The sequence below is a fragment of the Ambystoma mexicanum genome, chromosome 3q (genome assembly GCF_040938575.1).
Source record: "Ambystoma mexicanum isolate Mex_15411 chromosome 3q, UKY_AmexF1_1, whole genome shotgun sequence".
NCBI lineage: Eukaryota > Metazoa > Chordata > Amphibia > Caudata > Ambystomatidae > Ambystoma > Ambystoma mexicanum.
The window spans coordinates 206,729,266-206,752,878 of NC_090926.1; the positions used below are offsets into that span (position 1 = coordinate 206,729,266).

The 23,613-nt window shown below is 47.1% G+C and overlaps 1 protein-coding gene across 2 annotated transcripts in view; it reads left to right on the top strand.

Moving 5' to 3' along the window:
• The window catches only part of LRP1 (LDL receptor related protein 1), a 1,300,039-nt gene that overhangs the window by 683,552 nt on the left and 592,874 nt on the right, over positions 1-23,613 (top strand). The gene's annotated exons all lie outside the window — the stretch shown is intronic.

Here is a 23,613-nt window from a genome sequence, read left to right on the forward strand (position 1 = left end):
TAATACCACATATCATGCCTGCTTAGCATGGGCATGGACGACCATTATGATTAATTGTACAACCCCATCCCCCAGACATCCCTTCCCCCTGCCATCCCCTACCCCAACCGTCAAAATCAGCTAATTGGCCCAGAATTACCTCCAGGTCCATCTTCCTTGTCCCAGTGCTTACATATGAGGCTCCTTGCATCACTGGTAAGTACTGAGATGAGGAAGAGTACGATTAGGAGTAATGAAGATTACATATAGCTAAGTCAGGCATTACCTTCATGTACCTCTACCTTATCCCAGTACTTGTGTGTGAGTACTGCCTCATTCACAAGTAATGGGATGAGGAAGAATAGGGCTAGGTGTAATGAAGATTACTAATAAGTAATCAAGGCATTAAACACAAGTAGTGGTGCAACCCCATTAAGCTGACTGGCCTTCAGCACTACCCCCCCCCCCCACTACTGAAATTGTGGACTATGTTGACTTGACCTGGTTGACCTACAGAGCAGTTGCCAGACAGAAAAGGACACAGATGTTAAACGGCACCTGGGTTTCGCTGTTAACAAGGGCCCGGCCCAGCAATTAATAATGTACAGCATTTCACTGTTAGTACATGCATTCAAATGCCCAATTTTTTAAGCAATTGAAATTATGATGTGGGTTTACTACTTGCGTGCCAGGGGAGTAATTGGAAGGTTAGAGAGGGAACAGGAGACAGTCATTCTCACAGCAGTCCATAAGTGGGTGCTTTCAGACTTAAAGGAGAGAGTGAACTGCTTGTAACATTGAAGCTGCACAAGCATAGTCTCATTTAAATGCGTACAGTTAGATGCCCCCACACAAATGAGTGTGCTCCTCCCCACCACAAGTGAAGTTAGCGCCTCTCCCAACATTTGAAGGGTTAGCCCCCCTGAAATGTAGGTTTTGTTGCGCCCCTGAACACAAGCACACACCATTAACCATATATACAGACGCACACCCAGCCATATATTTAAGAGTGCACTTTTTCACCATACATGCACACCCATGTAGCCACCCTTACATTGAAGTGTGCATCCTTTCACCGTACCCGCACAAACGCATACCCAGCAACCCATACGTTTGTGTGCACTCTTTCACCATTCACTCACACACGCACACGTCATGGGGTTAAGGGGATCCAAAATGCTTCAAAAATTGTTGTGTTTTCTGTGGATAAGTGTTTGGGCTGACTGCATGTTTGTCAGCCTGCTTCCCTTTCATTGAGTTAAGCCTGCTTTGCCTGAGTGTATGGGTGTACTGCCCCACTTTAAGGTTAGGGGCTGTATAGCCCTCATGAAAGATTTGTACAAAACGTAATACCATTGTTGCCTGTAAAACACGATTTCTTTTCCTTGTTTCATGCAGAGCATGACAGCCCTTTAAGGTACAATTTTCTCTGAAATCATGCAATGCATTGAAAAAGCAAAGTAGTACACATAGCTGATTTTTTTTTGTGTGTATTTTTTTTTTATATTGCAACATGCATAAAATGCTATATTATGCTCCTGGACTCATGGGTTACAGTTGGTGAATCACGAGACTCCTTTAAAAAAAAAAAAAAAAATAGAAATATGCATCCAGTGAGTGGAAGAATTAAACACATTGTACCCTGACAATTCCTAAAGGACGTATGAGGAATTTCAAATAATCGAGCACAGCTGTGCAGCTTGTGGTTTCTTTGCATTCTTGTAGCTTTGTTTTTTTTTCTTCCTCCTGCCTCTGCCTCCCTTCTTTCCCCGTCTTCCTTCACTCTCTCCCCCTTTCTTGCCATACTGCCATGGTGATGGCCAGGAACGGCGCCCCTTTTCCTGTTGCTTTGAAAGCCTCCCACATTCCAACCTTGCCTCTTCAGTGCTCCTCTCCCGCCCCCTGGAGAAAATCGGTTCAGTTTTCTCAGACTCCAGTAAATGCAGGCCATCTGGCTCATCCTCACCAGAGTGTTTGGGGGAACACTGCGCGGAAAGCGGCTGCAGCGCTTTTATGCCATGTCGCCCGTGAACAATGCATGCTCTAAATTGCTACAAAGTAGCTCTTTGTTTATGTGGACATACCCTTCTTGTATGTTACACTCTACCCCCACTTCTGCGTCTTCAGGGTGGGCTTCTCTTCAGGATCTTGATCTGAGAAACCATTGCAAAGCACCTCTTCTGATCCCTAATTCAGGGTGAGGGCTGCCCCGGCCCTTAACAGCAAGGATCTGCATCATTCAAACAAGTAAAGGCTGTCAAATCATGGAAAGCCTCAAACCCCACATCCCCTGGCTGGAATATGGGTTTGGACAAGATAGACCGGTTAAGATGTATTCCTAGAATCTGGCCTGGTAGCCAGATTTTAGGAGGCCACCCTAGTTATAGTGAACCGGGGAAATTTGAGAGGTTAGCCAAGACCCAATCAAGGTAAACGTGGGTAGCAGTTGACCCTATTCTTAGGAGAGTGGGTCCACAATGCGTTCACACAGTGAAGCCCACAATACCGAATTTAAGGCTGCAATATATCGTCTCTGCCGAGATCGAAAATCATCTGGATCTTGGCAGAGACCTGATGCCTAGCTCGTGCACATTGCCTGGATGCACACTTGCCTGCTGACCCTACCACCATTCCATGATGGCTGCTGCCGCACGGCTGTGCTTACTCCGTTGTTTGCTGCTTTCTACATGCAGCATTTCCATTGGCTGCCAGTCTGATAATTCTGTTTTTATTTGTATCAGTAAAGGCCAATGTTAAGGCTGCAATATATCCTCTCTGCCGGTCTCGGCTGGCAAGCCTGGAAGCCTCACTCCCGGTGCCAGCATGCGCACAATCCCTGACCAGTCTTCCTTTCCGCAAGGTAAGCTGTGTCACTGTTGCTGCATCGTGCACTATGCCATGATTTTTTATCCTTCACATTTTATGGTGCAAATGTTAACTATTTTCAACTCCAGTGAGTCGCACCCTCCCGATCCGTGATCTCTGCACTTGCCCCCTACCATGCCGCAGACCTTTCAAACATACTTGCTTGGATGCTGCTGTGAACACAAGCGAGACCTTACCCATGCGACCAGGTTTGCTTTGCTGCCTAATGTATCTGCTCTCCTCCTTTCTCTGCTTAAACTGTATGCAAATAACGACCCATCTGCTCCGTACCTTGGGCCCTCTAATATCGTATCTTCCCTCTGCTGGTTTGCAGTCCAATTCTGTCTCTTTGCTTACACCTTTGTAGTTGGCCCCTTCACCACGAGTTCAAGCTTTTCAAGAACATTTAAGTTCACCTACTTGGTATCTTATGCACATGTCTTACCCTGTTTTAGCCCCCTGCACTTTAGGATGAGGCTTTTCAGGATTGTTTTATCTTCTCCAATCGGATACTTTGTTCCTGCTAGTACCCTAGTATCTAGCTCCCGGCACCATGAGGTGATTTTGTCTCCTGCTTAACTGTACAGCCCCAGACTGTGCACCTACCTGATTTTGTCTCCTGCTTAACTGTATAGCTGATGTAGCCCCCCCACCATGACGCGTGGCTTTGCCAGAACCTATGATGAACCACTCCATGCTGTAAACCCACCTGAATGGTCGCTTATTTTAAGATCTTCTTTTGCGCTTACTGGAGCTAGCGCCCGGATGCCTGAGGATTTGGTGTGCTGCAATAAATGTAAAAATATATAAATACATTTCTGATGTTTGTTAATCTGCTTAGAATCACATGCTGTGCATAGGTCCGACATCCAGTGGTCACTGTGGAGTATTGCATTTTGTTTTTCGTAGTCGAAAAAGGGGACGTCGACAAGGCGTGTCTGTAATACTATCCCTATAGTGACGTGCGTTGTACCCACAATCCCTCACGCGTCGAGGTCCCTCAGATTGTTTTTTTCCACCCAGCTTCTGGTCGCTTTACGCCGAGCTCCTAGAGAGACATTGCAAATACTTACTACGGACCTCGGTCCTTAATTATACTTATTATATTGTTAAAGATCCCTCCCCTCGACGTTGGCTGTGAAGCTTTTCTCCGCCGAGCAAGTTTTCGACGGAGGGGAAGAGACAGAGGAGATCCTTCGGTGCTGCCGAACACGTGGCCTGGCCTCGCCAGCCAACATACAGTAGGGAGAGTGGGGGTTCGAACTTTTATCTTCTCTTTGAGAATGTCTTTCTTTCTCCCCTATCTTTCCCTTGGGGTTGTTATCACCAGTTATTATTGCCTCAGCTATGGAGAGGACACCTTTTAAGTTTTGCCCACGCTGTAGGGGCAAATGCACTTGGAAGGACAAACACAAGCTCTGTAATCGTTGCTTGCCCCTCGATCATAAGGAGGACAGCTGCGCGGCCTGTAAGCTCTTGAAACCAAGAACTCTTAAAGAACGAAAAGTTAAGAGGTGGGCGGACTACGCTATGTCGAAGTCAGTATCCTCACCCGCCGCCGCTGTTACAGAAAGTGACGGGGAGGGTGATAACTCGACGTCCGTTACGGAAGTCATTAACCCCCAGAAGGAGCGCTCGCGCTCCTCGACGTCCGTCCCCGGCCCCGACGGGCTCGGCTCACGCCCTGCTTATGGGGATGAACACCCCGGCGACAAGGACGCACATAGACCCCATAGGCCTAAGCACACAACCCACGGCTCTTCTTTGTCGAAGACGAAGGATCCATCAGCGCCGAAGGGGACGCAGGGCACTCCGGCGTCTACCTCAGACCGTAAGGGTCTCAAGCCCCACCCGCAAACGCAGCCGCGACCAGCGATTGGGCTTTCATCAAACACGGGCGCTACCTCAAAATCATCCGACGTAACACTCCATAGAGCGGCCGTCGAGGAACAACGCGTAACGCAGGCAACGTCGACACCAGAGCCCTCTACTGACAAACTTGTTGTCGAGAGCCTGGCGAGAATTGTTTCCGAAGACAAACGTAAGCGGACGACAAAACAAACGTCGAATACCGCACAAAGAGCTATGGAAACGCCGAAAAAGCGCAAGAGTAGCCAGGAACTGCCCCCTTCATCTAAGGGCACATCTGAACTACCGGAGGGGTTTTCAGAGGGCGAAGGAAACCTTTCTTCGACGTTGTGGGAGCGTTCCAAGCGTTTTGAAGGTGAAGACACTGATTTCCCCCCTCTAGACTATTCAGGGGTCCCCCATGAGACCCTTGAAAGACTCCATTCTTGTATGGAGAAAATGGAAAGGTTTTTGGGAAGCCAAAACCCACCCACACCCACACCCAAAAGACCAAGAGAATGGCCCCAGGATGACCCTGGGGTCAAGATTCCTAGGCTGTTTCCCCTTTCTACAGATGCATATGACCTCACTGAGGAGGAGCAATACCTCCATGAAGATGAGGAGTGTTTGGGTGGAGAGGAAGAACATGAGGAAGAGGGGTTTGAAGAAGATCCTTACACTAGTGCAGGAGCTTTTGAAGAAGATAGTTACCTCGCAGCCCTGGCAATCCCCATCAGTACAGCCTTGGCAATCCCCATCAGTGCACTCAGACCCTGATGTCTTTCACCCTTCTCCTCCCAAGGATTCACCTATTGGAAACACCTCTCCCATAGATGACCAACCTTCACTTAATGCACTATTGCGCAAGGCAGCAGCGCATTTTGAAATAGACACAGGAGAGACTCTTCCTGACATAGACTTTGTAGAGAAAGTTATTAAAGAAAAAGCCCCTGTTAGTCAGTCTATTCCGCTCCTGGCTTCTATAAAGAGAAGAATAACTCCTTCCCTTTCCAATCCGGCCTTAGTCAGAGGGGTCAACCCTCGGATAGAAAAGCTCTTCAGCCCTTCGTCCTCTGACCCTTTGTACATCAGAGGACATTCTATTCCGGACTCCCTCGTAGTTACTAATACAAGAAAAAGAGCGGGGGTACCACTATCCACTAGTGAGGCACCACCTGACAAAGAGGGCAAGAAGCTCTATGCACTTGGGAAGAGAATCACGACCTCCGCCGCCTTCTCAACTAGGATTGCAAATAACAATTCCCTACTAGCTAGCTACGCAGATGCACAGTGGGGCAAGCTGTGCAGCGAAGCAGAGGACGCACCAGAACCCCTGCGTTCACGCCTGTTAGCTATAATCTCAGAGGGAACTCTTGTAAACCAGGGCATCGTAAAGAACTCCTTAGATGCCGCAGAGACGGCTGGCCGTTCCCTGGTTCAGGGAATACTTCTCAAACGCCATGTCTGGCTGCGCAATTCGGGATTTAAGCCGGAAACCCAGGCTTCCCTGATAAATAAGCCCATAGAATAAACACATCTGTTTGGGAAAGCAGTTGATGAGGCCCTAGAACATGCGAAGAAAGAGTTTGATACCATCAAGACTTTTGACCAAATTTCTAGGCCCCCTAACAGACGCAGCTATGGCAATAGACGCTCCTTTCGTGGCCAACGCCAGCAGCAAAACCAACAGCAATTTTGCTCTGCTACCAACTGGCCCTCTAACCAGAGTAGCAACACCCAGTTCAGTAAAAGAGGCTAACGCCGTGGCAAAGGAAGAGGTCGCTGCTCCAGCCCCAAAGGTTCCACGCCCAATACCAACAAATGACCCGAAGATTCGGGTCCCCTCCCATGCATCACCGGTCGGGGGCCGGCTAACATCGTTCCTTTCAGCATGGGAGGGAATATCGTCAGACCGCTGGGTATTATCCACCATAGCCCACGGATACTGCATCGAATTCAACGGTTCCCCGAAGTACAGACCCCCACGGAACCGACGCATGACACCGGAACACCTCACTATTCTTCTTCAAGAAGTAGAAGAGCTACTGAAAAAAGAAGCTATAGAGGCTGTCCCCCTATCTCAGGTAACAGAAGGTATTTATTCAGTGTACTTCCTTGTACCCAAAAAGGACTTAACCATGCGCTCTGTATTAGATCTGCGCCCAGCGAACAAGTTTGTCAAACCCCAAAGGTTTCGTATGGTGACCTTGCAGGAAGTAATCCCACTGTTATCGCAGGGGGATTACATGACAACACTGGACATGAAAGATGCATACTTTCATATTTTAATGTTGCCAGCGCACAGAAAATACCTCAGGTTCAAGATAGAGAACAAACACTACCAGTTCAGAGTACTACCCTTCGGGATAGCATCTGCACCAAGGGTATTCCCGAAAGTACTGGCAGTGGCAGCTGCCCACCTGCGCAGGTTATCCATCCCGGTATACCCTTACCTCGACGACTGGCTCATAACAGGGGATTCTTACGAAACATGCTTCTCCAATACCCAAAAGACCGTAGACCTTTTGTCCCAACTGGGCTTCTCCATCAACGAAAAGAAGTCCAGCTTAGACCCCAGCCAAATCAAACAATTCCTAGGGGCTCTAATTCGAACAAAGGACGGCCTTGTCTTCCCCTCCAACGAGAGGGTCCAAAACATGCTGTTTCAGATCCCCCATTATGTGGCAGGTCGAGAGGTGACGGTACGCAAAGCAATGCGCTTGCTAGGGATGATGGCGTCATGTATTTATTTGATAACTCACGCGCGCCTGCGCATGCGTCCAATGCAAGAGTGGCTCTACAGCCAGTGGTGTCAGGCCAGCGGACAATGGGACGATCTAGTGGTGGTCTCGCAGGCCTTTGTTCTCTCGCTACGGTGGTGGACAAAAGAAAACCTGTTATTAGGGAAAACTTTTGCCACACCCGCAGTGGAAGCCACTCTAACCACAGACGCATCCCTTACAGGATGGGGGGCTCACCTATCCCATCAGACTGCTCACGGAGTGTGGACTCCGAGCTTAGCATCCAAGCATATAAACCTGCTGGAACTACTAGCGGTGTTCAAAGCACTGAAAGCCTTTCAAGAACACTTACAAGGAAAGACAGTGATGGTCCTCACAGACAGCACCACAGCCATGTACTACCTCAACAAGCAAGGGGGCACTCACTCTCCAGGACTGTCCAAGCTGTCCCAGAATATATGGAAGTGGGCTCTCAAACACAACATGTTCCTACTATCACAACATGTACCAGGGGATCTCAATCTGGTAGCAGACAAACTCAGCAGAGACTTCCCCCTGCCCGAAGAGTACGAATGGCAATTGCATGAAGACATCGTCTTAGACGTCTTCACGCAATGGGGATTCCCGGAAATAGACCTGTTCACAACCCTGGAGAACTCACAATGCCAAAGTTACGCCTCCAGGTACCCCCAGAACCAGTCCAAGGGGAACGGTCTGTCGATTCAATGGTCGGGGAAATTTGTTTACGCCTTTCCCCCGACTCCCCTTCTCAACAAAGTGGTGAACAAGATGCACCAGGAGCAGGTTACCATGATACTAGTGGCCCCAATGTGGGCCCGGCAGCCATGGTTCGCTCACTTGATGGAGATGTCCCTATCTCCCCCAGTGAAACTTCCCTGCCCGTACAACATGCTGTCACAGGACAAGGGCAGGACACTGCATCCATGCCCTCAGACCAGGAACTTAGCAGCCTGGCTCCTGAGATCATAGAATTTGGACATTTACAACTCCCGCAGAGATGTATGGACATCCTCAGGGAAGCCAGAAAACCTAATACTCGCCACTGCTATTCTAGCAAGTGGAAAAGATTTGTCATCTGGTGTAGAGGTAAGAGCATCAACCCGGGTGACTGCTCTCCCACTAACATTGTTCTGTAATTGACCCATTTACTGGATTCAGGTCCAGTGTTCAATTCCATTAAAGTCCACCTAGCGGCACTTTCTGCATACACCACTTCCCAACTTAAAGTGTCGTGGTGGAAGATACCCGTTATCAAGGCCTTCATGGAGGGGGTAAAGAGAATACACCCTCCGATAGCTAACCCAGCTCCCGGATGGGACTTAAATGTGATACTTTCTAGACTCATGGGCCCTCCTTTCGAACCCATGCACAAGGCAACTCTTAAAGACCTCACTCTTAAGACTGCTTTCCTAATAGCTATCACCTCCATTAGGAGAGTAAGTGAACTACAGGCTCTTTCTGTACTAGACCCCTTCGTAACAGTTCACAAGGATAAGGTGGTTCTACGCACACACCCAAGGTTTGCACCAAAATTCATCTCGAAATTTCATGTAAACCAATCAATAGAACTACCAACGTTCTTTCAAAACCCTTCCAGCTTGGGAGAAAAAAGTCTGCATACACTAGATGTACGCAGAGCTGTCATGTTCTACATGGAAAGAACCAGACCACTGAGAAAGACTAATCAGTTCTTTGTCTCTGTGGCAGCAGGAAGAGAAGGAGATGCAGTTTCAAAGTCCACTATATCTAGATGGATTGTGCAATGCATCACTCTCTGTTACACTCTTGCTAAGAGAGAACTACCCTTCAAGCCAAGAGCACATTCCACTCGAGGCACTGGGGCTTCCATAGCGTTCATTGCAAATGTTCCCCTTGAATCCATCTGCAAAGCGGCTACCTGGAGTTCTGTGCACACCTTTACAAAACACTACTGTCTAGATGCACATTCTAGATCTGACTCCCAGGTGGGAGAGGCAGTATTAAGACATATTTTCTCTACTGTTCCTTCTCATAACCCACTGCCAACTCCCGGTACTGCTCGCTAGTCTATGCACAGCATGTGATTCTAAGCAGATTAACAAACATCAGAAGACAATGCATTACTTACCGTAAAAGCATTTCTGATGGTTGTATCTGCTTAGATTCACATGCGCCCACCCTTCCTCCCCGCTCGGATGGATGGAACATAGACATCCTTTACTATATTTCTCTCTTTTCTGTACTCACTCACGTCTAGAAGGCTCCCTCAGGGCAGAAAAATACAAACAGAGGGACCTCGACGCGTGAGGGATTGTGGGTACAACGCACGTCACTATAGGGATAGTGTTACAGACACGCCTTGTCGATGTCCCCTTTTTCGACTACGAAAAACAAAATGCAATACTCCGCAGTGACCACTGGATGTCGGACCTATGCACAGCATGTGAATCTAAGCAGATACAACCATCAAATGCTTTTACGGTAAGTAATGCATTGTCATATTTAGACAGGAATATATAAAAAATACAAATATTTATTCTAGGCCCTAAAAAAACCACACACACGTTCTTAAAATGCATTCAAATCAACAAAGGAGGGGTAAGTAAAGCATTGCAGTAAAGCTCGAATCAAGTCACATCTGATATTCAGCAACTTCTGCATCCCAGTCCCTATTGGGCCCTGTGCCCAAAGGTCATAGGAGCCACAATGCGCTTCCTCAGAATGCATCTATAGCAGTTAGGTTACTTGTGTTGGTGATTGTACAAAAAAAGATCTCGGATGTACTAACCCGGTTCGACAACCAACGGGCAGTGGAATGGAAGTATACAAAGAAACGTGTTCTCAATGTTATCCCATTAGGACAGGGGTACTCAAAAGCTTTGTGTTTACTTACTCACCTGACTCTTATTTTCCCGGATGGGTTGACTGGGGGGGGGTTGCTGGAGGTTGGATTTCCTGTCGTATGGACTGGTGGGAGGTGCTCAGGAGCAACTAGCACAAGGATTCTTACTGTCTGGTACAGGAGCAGCGTGCAACCCTTGCCGATGGAACAATGCAAGATTCACTGATGCATGCCTCTTCAGGACACTTCACAGGATGGGGTAAGGCGAGGGTCATCGTACATTGATGATGGCAAGTGTCATTCTAGTTGTGGTTGTTTAAAGTCCTTCCAGGACAGGATCCCTTGAGGCTGGGATGCTGAAATTCAGCAGGAAGTTGACTTGTACCACAAGCTGGCGACCACCAAAGTTCAGAGTGCAAACACAGAACGGCGATGGTTCTACAGAGGTAGCAGACTAGAGAGCTGGACAGTCCACTGTGTGGTCCAGGGACACCTCTGAAGGCTCAAGATGGCTGGAACTTCGAACATGTCGAGACTGGTTGGTCCCATCAGTCCAGGGGTTGAAGCACTACACATGACTTTCACAGATCAGGTAGCCCAACATGGCTTCACTGGGTCAGACACAGGAAGGGATGCCGGTGTTCTTCAGACCTTAAGTTGCCTGCTTTTCTATGAGGGATTCTTTGCCCCAATGCCGATCTGAAGAAATGACTGCAGAAGTCCTCTTATCCAGCCTGGAAGCAACTCTAAGCACACCAATGGTAGGGATCTGCCCCATTCAAACAGCTAGTAGTTGGTGTGAGAAATCTGCGGATATCCTCACTTCTTCCCCCAATATATCCTCCCCCCCCAGGTGGTCAGGAAAAGGCCTTTGCTATCTAAACCTGGCCCTGTGAGTGGATATGCAAGGGAGGACCACCTGGGTGGAGGAGACTTGGAAGGAGGAGAAAAGGTACCCTTAGATGAGACATGGTGTCCCCTTAATCTGCCAGACCTTTGTGGGCTACTGTAGGTCAGATTCCTATTTTCCCATTGACATTCACTCTTACACACCCCACTTTAGTACTGGGAGGAGGAAATGAGGAAGAAGCAACAAATAGATAGGACTCTAGAACTGATGCAGGAAGGACGACTGTGTTGGCTATGGCTGTGGACGCGAAAGGACCACATTTCACTGTCAAACCGTGCAGAGAGAACAGTGAGTGCCAGAGAGAACAGTGAGTGCTGGTGTGGTGGAGTAAGGAGGCTTCTGATGAGGCTCGGCAAGATATCAGTAGGCTGCGGTGATACAGAGCAGAGAAGCTCTGGGGTGTTCACAGGTGCAGGCAAGCCGGACAAGGCTTACCAGAGCTCTTAATAAGACGCTGGGAGAAGTGGCGACCACAGAAGCCAGAGGGAGCCGAAGGAAGCGAAAGTGAAGATTACTTCACGTTAGCCGGTGCTACGGTTCACGGCAAGAGAAACCAAAGGTGCCAGAAGAGACCGGTGAGAACCGTGAAGTGGGAAAGACACACTGGGGCGGTGTCCAGTCATTTGGTCGAATTAAAACTGGTCGAATGACATTTGGTCGACGCAATTTGGTCGAAAACCAAATGGTCGAATTTTTTTTTGTTAATTATATATTTATTTTTCGGGTTTTTGTTTTTAAAAAAAAGGGTTTTTTAGAAAAAAAAGGTGGTTGGGGGGACCCCCCCCCCAAAAAAAAGAGTGAAAATAAAAAATTCGACCATTTGGTTTCTGACCAAATTGGTTCGACCATTTGTCTGGTCGACCAATTTTTTTCGACCAAATATCTGGCAACCCACTGGGGCATATTGGAGGTGGCCAGTGTAAAGAAATAGGAGGAAGTAGAAGGTTAAGCTGGCATGGAAAGAAACCTGGATAACTTGGGAGAGCCATATCCTGATAAGCTGAAGTAAAGTAAAGATGCCAACGACGTTTCAAGTAGAAACACACACCTTATGAATAGCGACCTGAATGAAAGTAAGCAATTGGAATACTGATCTGAATGAAAGCAGTTTTGTGTGGAAACATATGAATGTTAAGGAATTGTGTGTTTTGAAAGAAAAAGCATTGGCCAGAGCCATATGAACAATATCACGGAATTATGTAGTTTTGAGTGAAACAAGTATTGGCAAGAGACAGCAATATGGGAAAGTGTAACATGTGCATAGTAAAGGTAATGCATCAAGGGATGTGAAATAAGTCTGAACTGAATCCGACTATAAAACTGAAACCGTGGCAATGTGCAGGAGGAGGAGAAACTAGTTAGGTGTGTCGGTTGCGTGACCTGCAATGGGTGGACCCGTGTGGTCCAACAACTGCACCTAGACAGAGGATACCGACCTATGGAAAAGCCCAATGAAATACCTGCAACAGAGCTTGTGGGTGCATTTGAATGAAACCTAGTGTTTACTGCAACTGAGGATTTGAGCTTTGTGAAATTGTTGAAACTTGAAGCCTTGGGGAAGGGAGACGCTTTGTGCTTTGCCAACTATCTTGAATTGTGGGCAAGGGAGATCCTTTTCAACCCAGAGCTGGAAGACGCTTGGAACTGTTATTTGTTTTTGAAGCGGACATCCCTACATATTGTATACATATAGATTTGAGTGCAAGTATAGGTTTTTGACACAGACCGGCCTTTACTTTGGACATCCTGACCTAGACTATCGTTAGTTTCCTTTAGGTAGGGAAATTTCACAAATAGTATAGGGCAAGTTAGGTCTTCTTCCAACCCTCCTTTTGACTTAATACAAGTACAAAGAGTAAACTTAAATTCAGTTGTATGCATCTACCTTATACCTTCACATTGTCCAATCAGGGACAACTATTGGCTTGACTCCTGTCCCACACCCAGACTCTCTGCCACCACAGATGTGGAGTGAGAGCAGCCCATCCCACCCACTTTCTGGACCGCATGCAAAGGCAGCAGTATCCTGCAGCTTTTCCGGGTAAGTGCATGACCTGATATGGGATATCCTAGCACGGCAGGAAGAAGGCCAAACAACAATATAGCCAAATAAATTGCACAACTCTTGTGGTGTGGGCATTTTAGGGCTCTAGCCACCTTTAATAGCTATATGCAGTAAACGTGAATGTGCACATTAGAAATAATAAAAATATAATTGCGACCACTAGATTGTCTTTAGGCACATATAAAAGAGTTAGAAGAAGCTCAAGTGTAAAAGACTTGGGCAACACAAAAATATCCCCATTGCAGTGCATTGTAAGATGCTGTTTGCAATGGGAAAAAGTTACAAAAGTGTAAAAACTAAAAGCAACACATTTTCCCAATGCTGATAGTCTGAGGGAACGATTGGTTTCACCATAACAAATGAGCAAAAGGCAGAGCAAATGAAGCGGTAGGCTTTACTTCGCCTCAAAGTCAGAGCAGGTTAAATAACAAAGCAAAAATATTACGTATCCCTAGAAACTATGGAGGGAAAGTTGCGAAAAGAGGTCTTTCTTAACAAGACCCAACCCCAGAATTCAGCCATGTCACGCACACCCTCACTTGGCTCGCGAAACCCAGCTGTGTCCTGCGCAAGCGCATGCTTTTTGTAGATTTCCTTACCTGAGATGGCAGGAAGACCGAAGAACAAGGTGGCCAAAAGATGGGATTAAAACCACATTCCACTGTCATTTTGACTAGATGGTATTCAAAATTGTATGTGCTTTAAATTCAATGTGTACGTGAGTGCATTCAAAAAAAGTGGCAGCCTCTGGCCTGTCCTAGGCACATCGAAGATGAGATAAATGTGTTATTAGAGAAATAGAAAAGGTGTTCACAGTGCCAATGCAACATTTCACTATAAGGTGATGTATGCTACAGTAAAACAATACAGGAATCTCGCACAGGAACCAAGTACCCCAGCACTAGTAGCCATATGGGGTGACCATTGCTCCCAAAGAGTCCAGCAACAATGAAGCAAAAAGACTTCCCCCTACCTCCAAAAATCAGTACATTGCTCAAGCCATAGCAAATACCTGGGGCTTCACAGATGTCATTATTTTCTCACACTTGACCTAGATCAATTCTTGACGAACTGTTGGATATCTGTGCACATTCCTATGGTGTATACTCTGTAGCCATCTAACATCAAAGGTGAATAGAGGGAAATACCAGCCTCTCTAAAAGTGGCAGCTTCAGTGTGACTTAACTGAAGAGATGGGCGAAGCTGGTAGGGAAGTAGTTATTCCACACAGCCAAAGAGAACACACACACACTAGTATACTGAAAATGTACACCTTCTTGAAATTGCTTACTTTCTAAGCAGTGTAAAGGCATCATGAAGTAAGACGCAGACAACAGATTCGTCAGATCTTCAGTTCCAGTGGTCGACTCAGTTTCTGCTCCAGGACCCTTGTCTTTTATGCTGGAAAACTGGCTGAGCCCACCAATCACCAGACGTGCATTCATTCAAACTTAGGGGGTGGCTGTCCAATGCGGACATCCAGCATCCCAGCACAAACTGGTTCCAGGCAGGCCCACTGCAGGACAAAGACCGGTGAGTTTCAGTCACCTTCCCACTTCCTGTACTTTCAGGCACTTGCAGAGACTTGGCATGCTTTCCAAGGGAAACCCGCCCACGACAAACGACCCATCAAGTCCCCCCCCCCCCACCCACACAGGTAGAAGAAGGTTCAAGAAAGACTAAGGGCCTCAGTACGACCCTGGCAGAATGGGTTTAACGGCGCCGGTAGAGCTGCCGGTGCCGTTAAACCCATTCCGCCCTATTACGAGGTCCCCTTGCGGGACCCACTCTGGACGTCTCGTCAGACCAGCCGCCCTTTGCGGGTCTCGCTAGGGGACCAGGGAGGGAACAACTCCCTCTCCATTCCGGGCTCAAATGGGGATGGTCCAGGTCCCCTGATGGGGACATATCGGGCTCTCCAAAGTCGGAATGGCCCAGTATTTCCCCATTCAGGGACCCCAGACCCGAGTTTGGAGGCTGCCTCCAAACTCGTAATGTGGCCCTAAGTCATTATCCATCTTCACAGTACTTTATTGGTATGGCAAGTTAGACTAGTACTGAAAAATTAAACAAATGGGATTCATGAATGTTACATTCACTCTAGTTGATCATTTTAGTGTTCAGCTTTGTTTCCAAAATCCCTATTGCTTTAGGCAATTTGTCTTTTCTAGTTGCATCCATGCAAGTATTTTGATGTCCTCTGCGCTAATTCTGGCATTTGTGCAGGGATTAAGCAGAGCTGCTGTTGGCCAGTTTTACATGCGAACACTACCCTATTCTCTCGGAATATGGGGAAATAAGTGTCTAGAATGTCTTTGTACGCCGAGTACAGTGCTAGAGAAATGTTTTTTTTTCCATTTCTCCCTATTCACATTACTGACGTTCAGGCCTCTCTCGGCTTTTTATATGAGCAGTCAGCATGTCTCTACTTCCAGATTGTGGTCACTCAGTCTGTAGCCTGTGTTTTTCTTTTACAAAGAATAGGTCATCTACAAGTTTAAAGACCTGTGGCCTCGTAGCTTGTGCTGTTCTCAAGAACAGGATGTAGTGCTTCTTTAGGAGTCTGTTCTACGTCCTTGGCCAATTTCTCCTCCTTTCTCTTGTTTCCAATGCTGAAGAACTGAGGTGAACGACCACAATTCTGTAGTATATTGTTAAAGATATTGTTTGGAGTGTTTTGCCTGGTAGGTTAGGGATTTGGGGTTAATGTTCTTTATTTGGCAGCAGAATGTTTTAAAGTGCTTTTAGATGTTGAGCAGCAGGGGGAATCTCTCTAGTACTGCTCTGCACCCACGGGCAGTTTCTATGCACACAAAGTACCTGTTTGCAGAGCTCGAGATGTAGAATTTCTATGGGAGATTGAACCCATTCTGCATACTTTTTTTTGGACCCCACACCTTACTCCCATAAAAAAGTAGGATTGGGTTAGCGGTGCTGTTGATAAGCATCAGCTTTAATTTTAAATGTTGGATTGGAGTATGAGTTGCTTTTTGATGGCGTACAATGCTCAGAGGGCTTTTTCAAAAGTTTTTTTATTGCCGGTTTAGAACTTCTAGGTGCACTCATCCTGGCTCCTAGTTAAGTGTCGCCAGTGTTGAATCTCCGTACCTTAAAGGACTCATTTGAAAATTGTTGTTGCTGTTATTTGCTTTTATTCTGGAAGACCATGATTTGGGTCCTTGAGGTTCACCCCTAGAACCCAGGTCTTGCAGTATTCTTCAAAGGGCTTACAATTGCATTCAAGTCCTTCCATGCTGGACGCCAGTTTGTCATGGTGTTAGGAGGGTTTTTAAGTCTCTACCCGAGGTGGGACTGTGAGAAGCAAACCGGGGACGACCGGGTTCTTTCAACTAGAGTTAAACTTAACCAGTATCCTGATAGTAGCCAGGCTGAGTAGTCTCGTTAAAACTGAAGGATGGTGGTGGTACTGTTGAGTAGTGCATTCAACACAGAGATGAAAGTATTGGGTGTGTCTGACGACTTAAGGCTTGTCATACAGAACCTTGAAAGAGGCTGGAGAACTGTAGTGTGAATTTGTTTTTACTAGCTTACTAGCTTTGCCCAGTTGATGAATCTTCTTTGGGAGGCAATACAAGTAGTTTGGCCAAGCAAAGCCCAAGTGGATAGGCTATGCTCAGGTCTATTTTTTTGTCACCTTTTCTGTAAGTGGTAGGGCCAGGTAGCAAGTAGATTTTGGATGGAGGACTATTGTGTTTTGGGTGTTTGATGAGCAGCCTTGATTTTGTTTTATTAGGTAGGCAATTGCCTTCCTAGCAATAGGGTTAGATGAGCATTTCTATTATTTAAATCAAATATACTTGAACCTGCTAAGTCCTAGTCGGACTCCTTCTATTGGTTCACCACATGGCACATACTTGTCACCCTTTCCATGTTCTCAAGGGGAAAGCTGTTGAAGGTGTATTAAGGAGAAAGACCACCCACACCTGGAAAGGTAGAACCGCTTTCGCAAATGGCTCAAGGAATACTCCGTCTCTGAGACGGTTCAGGGGTTTTTATTGAATGGTTTCTCAGAGCTGTTCCCCTTTCTCATCTAGAAAGCACTATTCCTCCCTAGCCCAGGCGTCCCTATAACCCAGGATAGTATATACAGAAGATTGACCCCAACTGTCTAGTCTCCTCCCCTGCTGCTCTGTCTTTCCCCGCTGCCACTCCATCTGCCCTCCCAAGCTACTAGTACAACTCCACCCCACCTTCTCAGATGCCCTTCTTTCATTCTCACATTCACTTCAAATTCACCCCTGCCACAGATGGCACAAGAAACACTCCAAGCCTCAGTTATAATTTTGTATTGGTTTTCGAAGGGCCAGTGGCTTTTCTTTCTCGTATCTTGCAACACACCACCTCCTTAAACCAAGTGTCTCTGACCCAAGGTTAGTAGACAATCTGTGATCACTGCGCTGCACGTAATTCTGCCCTCAAATGTGGACTACCATTACAGTGCAGCACAGTGATCAGATGGCTCACTTTGGCCTGCATCTCCCTACCCCGCACCCCCTCTGCCACTTACCTTTACTGCAGGACACACAGAAGTGTGCTGCTGACTTCCATAGATCCTGCAGCATCAGTTCCCACTCACTCACGTGGGTCGACACTGGCGCCGCAGGGTCCCTTTTTTCTTTCCTTATTTTCTTTACCTAAATCTTTCTTGTCCTCTGCTCTCTGTTTAATAGATGCCGGGGACACCCTGCCACCACTGACACCCATTACCAAGACTAAGAGGAACGGGGGACACCCCTGCTTCGATTAGTCACAGTAATGGGGGGATCAGCATTTATTTTTTACTGTGCGAAGGCATAGTTTTAGTCCCAGGCGACCTTTTAGAGTTGCAGAAAATGTATAGTTCCGTTTGTAGATGGTGCTTCTTGACCCATACTGTCTAGGTTCTGTCTTAAACTGGTTGTGAGGATCTAAAGGCAGAGCACCTTCTGTCTAACCTCCCTCAGGGACATCCCAATAGTGGCCCTACTCTATCCAGTAATTAGAATGTGTGCCTTGAAGACACTCTGCCCGACTGTCTTCTTTTCCATCATGCTCACTTTCTGCTGTCCCTCTGCCTGTTTCTCACTGCTCTCCTTCTCGGCCCACATCTACTCACACCTTCTAGCAAACACAGGACTCGGTCACTCCCTACACATCCTCATCTGCCGACACTCTTTATTCCAGCATGCTCACTCACACTGCAGACCACTTGCATTCACTAGACAAAACATCACCCGATGTTAGATATCGCCTCCACTGTCCTCACCACCGTCCTTCCTTCTGCTGGTCTTTTTTGGTCTGCCACCGCCTCTGACCTCACCAAACAATCCATCACTGCCTACTTCCTGTTGACTTTTTCATACTCCCATTTTCGTTCTGATTGGCTGTTTGATCCTGCCCAATCTAATCCTGCTCCCCCTCCCAATTGGTGTTACAAAGAGAAACCTTGACAAATAGCGGGTTAAGCTCCACCTCTTTTCTCTGCAATGGCGGACAGTGTTTTGTCCAAGTTCGAAGGTTTCTGACAGGTATTCCATGTTGGTCAGTCTGTTTGGGGGTCTCTGACCCTTTCAGTTTCCGGTTGGTCTAGGTTTTGATCCTAGCTGCTGGTCATGCACCAACCTGTGTTTTGTAGAAGACCTCTGCTTTCTCCACGGTCGCAGTAGCAATGTCCCTCCCAGCTTGGCTCTTGTTGGGTTCTGCTCTGGGCGGAGAGAGACTGCATCTTGCTTATGAGGTATGGGGTGAGACAAGACCATACTGCACAAACACACTGACACAATGGGGATGGAACAGGAACTGGGACCCTCTCAACTGCCACCATATTCCACAGGTGAAGGACTGGCTCTGACTCTCTCCTTGGGTGGCTTCCCGCCCCCAGTAGAATGAGGTTTGCATCCCCTCTTGCCAGGGCCTTGTCACACCCTCTCCTAATCAGAATGAAGTGGCCCTTTGTGCAGTTTTCAGGGCCCATTGCTTGGTATAGGTTGCTACGTAGTCTGTCTAGGTTTGTCTATACTTGGTCATTCTAAATGGCTGTCATGTTTGTGTTTTAGGCGTTCCCCTTAGTTGCCAGAAGGGGTCGCTGTTGATTGCATCCTTAGTCTGAGCAAGTTTTTGTGTCAGTATTTCCAAGTTTTTGTTTGTTTTTTGCAGTCTTTTCCAAAGCATGTGTCCAGTTGGCCATTGCATTTCATACATTGTTAGGGTTTTGTTACTGCACTCATGAGTATTTTATGCACGCCCCTGGAAGTGTATTTTTTTGTGGGCTCTGGTCTAGTTGAAGATTTTATTGCAGAAGGTGCTGGTCATATTTCTTAGTTTGTTGGAAAAGGGAGCGGACATTAATGTGTCTTTATTCATGTCTAGCTAAATATGGAGTCAAACCTCTTTGGAGGGGCAGTGTTTGAGATTGCTGGGAGCTGCTGAGCTCCTGGTTATAGCCTGGGAGTCCCTGGTTGGCTTGACACCAACAGCTACCAGAAGCTGCTTCTGGCTCCACTGGCCAACTAGTGCCAGGCACGCCTATTCATATGTCATATTGCAATGTGCATACATAAGCATTCGGGCACATCCAGAAGACTTCTAATGCACAATGGGTCATATATAATTGACAGAATCGTAGTCTGTATCATGTGAGAGTTACATTTGTGGCACACTATATAATGGCTCCTGCGTCCCACAGGTAGCTACTGCTTACTGGGTGATGCCAGATACACAGGAACTGATTTTGGTTCCTGCTAGTCTTATTTCGAGCCTAGGGGGCAGGGGGGCGTTCTCCGTTTAATGTCCAAGGCTATTTTTACGTATTCAACCAGTTGGCAATGGTTTGGGTGGTCATTACTGAGAATCGAGCTATTGGTTTCAGAGGGGGCTAGGTCTGTGATGGCATAATCAATTATGCAGCTGCCCTGTGATGAACTGAAAGTCATTTCTTCAAAGGTATCCCCTTTGGTCCTCACATTCAGGATTTGCAGACCTACACTCTTACATAGCTTTAATCTTATGCATTTGTTAGTGGTCTTGTCATAGCTATTGTGTGTAAATGGCCTATCCTTGTAGTGTGTATGCCCTGAGAATGTGTTGTCCTTAGTTTGATAGGTAGTCCACGTCTAAATCTGTACATGCATTCATATGCCCGTTCAAGATATTTTCCTCCAGAGTTTGAATTGTAACAAATTCAGAATGGCTGGGATCATCTTTTTAGGATTTAAAGTACAGCGGACACCGATGGTCATGGATACATTCTTGAAAGGTTGAGGCGCTCACTGTGGCGACCTGCAGGTGAGCGGCCTCTGGTCACCAATGAAATTCCGATGACACATCAACAGGCTGGAGTTGGACTTGATCAGGTTAGCCCTGATGGCCTGTTTGCCCTCCCTCAAGGGAGAACACCTTCTTGTTCTGATGGACAACACAGTGGCCATGAAATACCTCAACAGACAAGGCGGTGTTCGCTCCCAGCCCCTGTGTAAGGAGGCGGTGCAACTATGGTTCTGGTTGCTAGAGCACCAGATCTCTGCTTCAGCTGTACATCTGGCAGGAATGTAGAACGAGCTGGCAAACACTCTAGTAGGCAGAGCACGGTCTCACATGAAAGGGAGGTGTGCCAGGAAGTTCTCCAGCAGATGTTCGCTGAGTGGGTTACTGCGGCAGTGGATCTGTTTGCCACGCGGACCAACTGGAAGTGCTCAATATAATTCCCGGCAAAAGGTGTGCCCTAGGGGGACACATTCTTAGTGGAGTTCACTCTTCGACCTCCACTATGCCTTCCCTCTGATGCCTGTTTACCGTGGGTTCTCAGGAGGTTGAGGGGGTTTTGAAAGACCACGATCTTGATTGCCCCATTTTGGGTGAGGAGAACATGGTACTCGGAATGCCTGGACTTGACCATCTGCCCACCTTTCTGGTTACCTTGTCGGCCGGACCTCCTATCTATCAGAAGGTCAGGTGTTCCCCCGCAATCCCTCAGCCTTCATGTGTGGCTCTTGAGAGGATCATATATGATGACTGGGACCTCATAGAAGGCATACTTGTGGTGCTACTGGCTGCACGCAGACCTCCATCTGCACGAGCATAGAGATCTTGTGGAAGATTCGAGGTGTGGTGCAGGGAACGCAGGATAGGCCCTATCGCTTGCTCTACCACTTCAGTGATAGTGTTCATTTTGTCACTTGCCCTGGCATGCTTTCAGATTGGTACAGTTCAAAGGCTAATTGGTGGTATTTTCGGATATGTGGTCTTTGGATCAAGGATCCTTCTGTACTATCCCAGTTATGACCCATTTCGTGAAGGGCCTTGTAAATAGGTTTCCACCTTCCAGACTGGGACCTAAACTTGACATTTTTGATGGCGGCTCTGTTTGAGCCTATGTATTCATGCCCAATCGGGCTAATTACCCTGAAAACCACTTTCTTGGTGGCAATCACATCAGCAAGACACAAATGTATTTCAAGCATTATCTTGCAAGCCTACCTTTCTAGGGTTTTTCAAGGAGAAAGCCTCACTTAAAGTTTGACAAAAATTCTGACCAACAGTAGCCTAAGTTCCATGTGTCCCAGAGCATTGACTTGCCAGTCTTTTATCCGCCTCCATACCCTTCTAAAGATGAGAAGAGTCTACACAGACTGGACCCGAAGACAGCTCTCCATTTTTATGTGGCTAGAACTTTGGAATTCAGTCGTGATGACCAACAATATGTGCCTTTTTCTTTATCCAGCAACATTCTAGTTGTGTCAAAACAGACAATGGGCCTCATTCCGAGTATGGCGGTAAGGGATAGCGGCCACCGGTAACGAGACCGGTGGCGGTAATCCCTTACCGCCATACTCCGAGTTCCCTCTGCGCCCTCGCCCTTAACGCCTGCTTTGAGCAGGTGTTAAAGTCGAGGGCGCAAAGGGGCCTCCAAGCCAATAACGGTGACCGTAATGAACGGTCACCGTTATTTGCATCTTCCCCATTCCCATTGAGCCCTATGGGGGCTCATTTGGGAATGGGGAAGAGCCTTGGTGAATGGGGAATTACCGCCCCGCCGACCTTGGAATGGGGCGGTGATTCCGCCATCCACCAAGGCGCTGCCGGTCCGGGTACGGCGTCAACCAAGGCGTTATACCGCCATTGGTTAGCGCCGTACTCGGAATGAGGCCCAATGTCTCGATGGATACTGCTCTGCATTGCAGAATGTTATCAGAGAGCAGGTAAAGACTTGCCAGTAGGGACCAGGGGTATGGCAGAATCATCTGCATTGCAGAGGGGGGGTACCAGTAAAGCAAATAGGTTGAGCTTCGACCTGGTCTTCAATCCACATGTTCACCAAGCATTACTGCCTGGGTTTAGCACGTGCGTCAGATGCTCGATTCGGCAGAGCAGTTTTGCAGCGCTTCCTCTTGTAAGGGCTTTCATCCTGCCTCTGTACTGCTTTGGTAGTCGATTTGATGAGGAATCTGTGATAGGAGAAATGACTTATCAGTAATGTTCTTTCTATCGAGGATTCTGCTGCAGATTCCTCATCACCTCCCATCCGGCCCTGCTATGAAAGTGATCTGCAGTCTAGAATTGTTGCCCTCACCTACTGGAATGAGGTTATGAATAGTTGTGTTAGGCACAGTTTGTTGCTTTGCTTTTGAAAAGCTGTCAGTACAGTCCTGCTACTCATTTTTGAAAAGAAATACGTTTTTGGGCTGTTTTCAGTCTGAATCCTATGTTTTCTTTGTGGCTGCTGATCTCAGGGCAAGGGAGTAGCTCTGGGTGGGTGGGGGGTTTAGGAGGTGAGGAACTGAGGTACGGGGGTATAGTGACGTATGTATGGTGGCCGATGTGTCCGGAGCTGAGGAGTGGCACGACGGTAGAGTCCTACTAAGCCCCATCAAATAATTTCTGAGAAGCTGACGGTGGAAGGATTATTGCTCTGATAAGGAACCTGCGGAAAAAAGAATCCGTAATCTCACATCAGAAAAATTACCTTACATTGTCATTCACATTCTCCCACGAGTCACACTGAAGAGCAACCTAGAATAATTGCATTCTAACTTCATTTCACAACACTGGAGGTTCTGTTTTGCAAGCCTCCAGGAAGAAGTTTCCTGTGCATCAAAATGGTCACAAAGTGTGCAGCCACTACATTAAAGTACACTGCACCAGCCAGAACCTGTACAACTGACTGGTTAAGATGACTGCGTATACCGTTCTTTCATCAACAGCTATTCTTTTCGATCGGTTTTTTGACGGAAATGTTTTGTCGGAAAAGATAGATATAGGGGTGGGGGGCATATAGGGTTGCGGGGGAGGGAATAGTACAAATACAATAGGGGAGGGTGGGTTTGTGCTTCTTCTGTGACACTTTTTTGTAAAAACTGGACAAAAT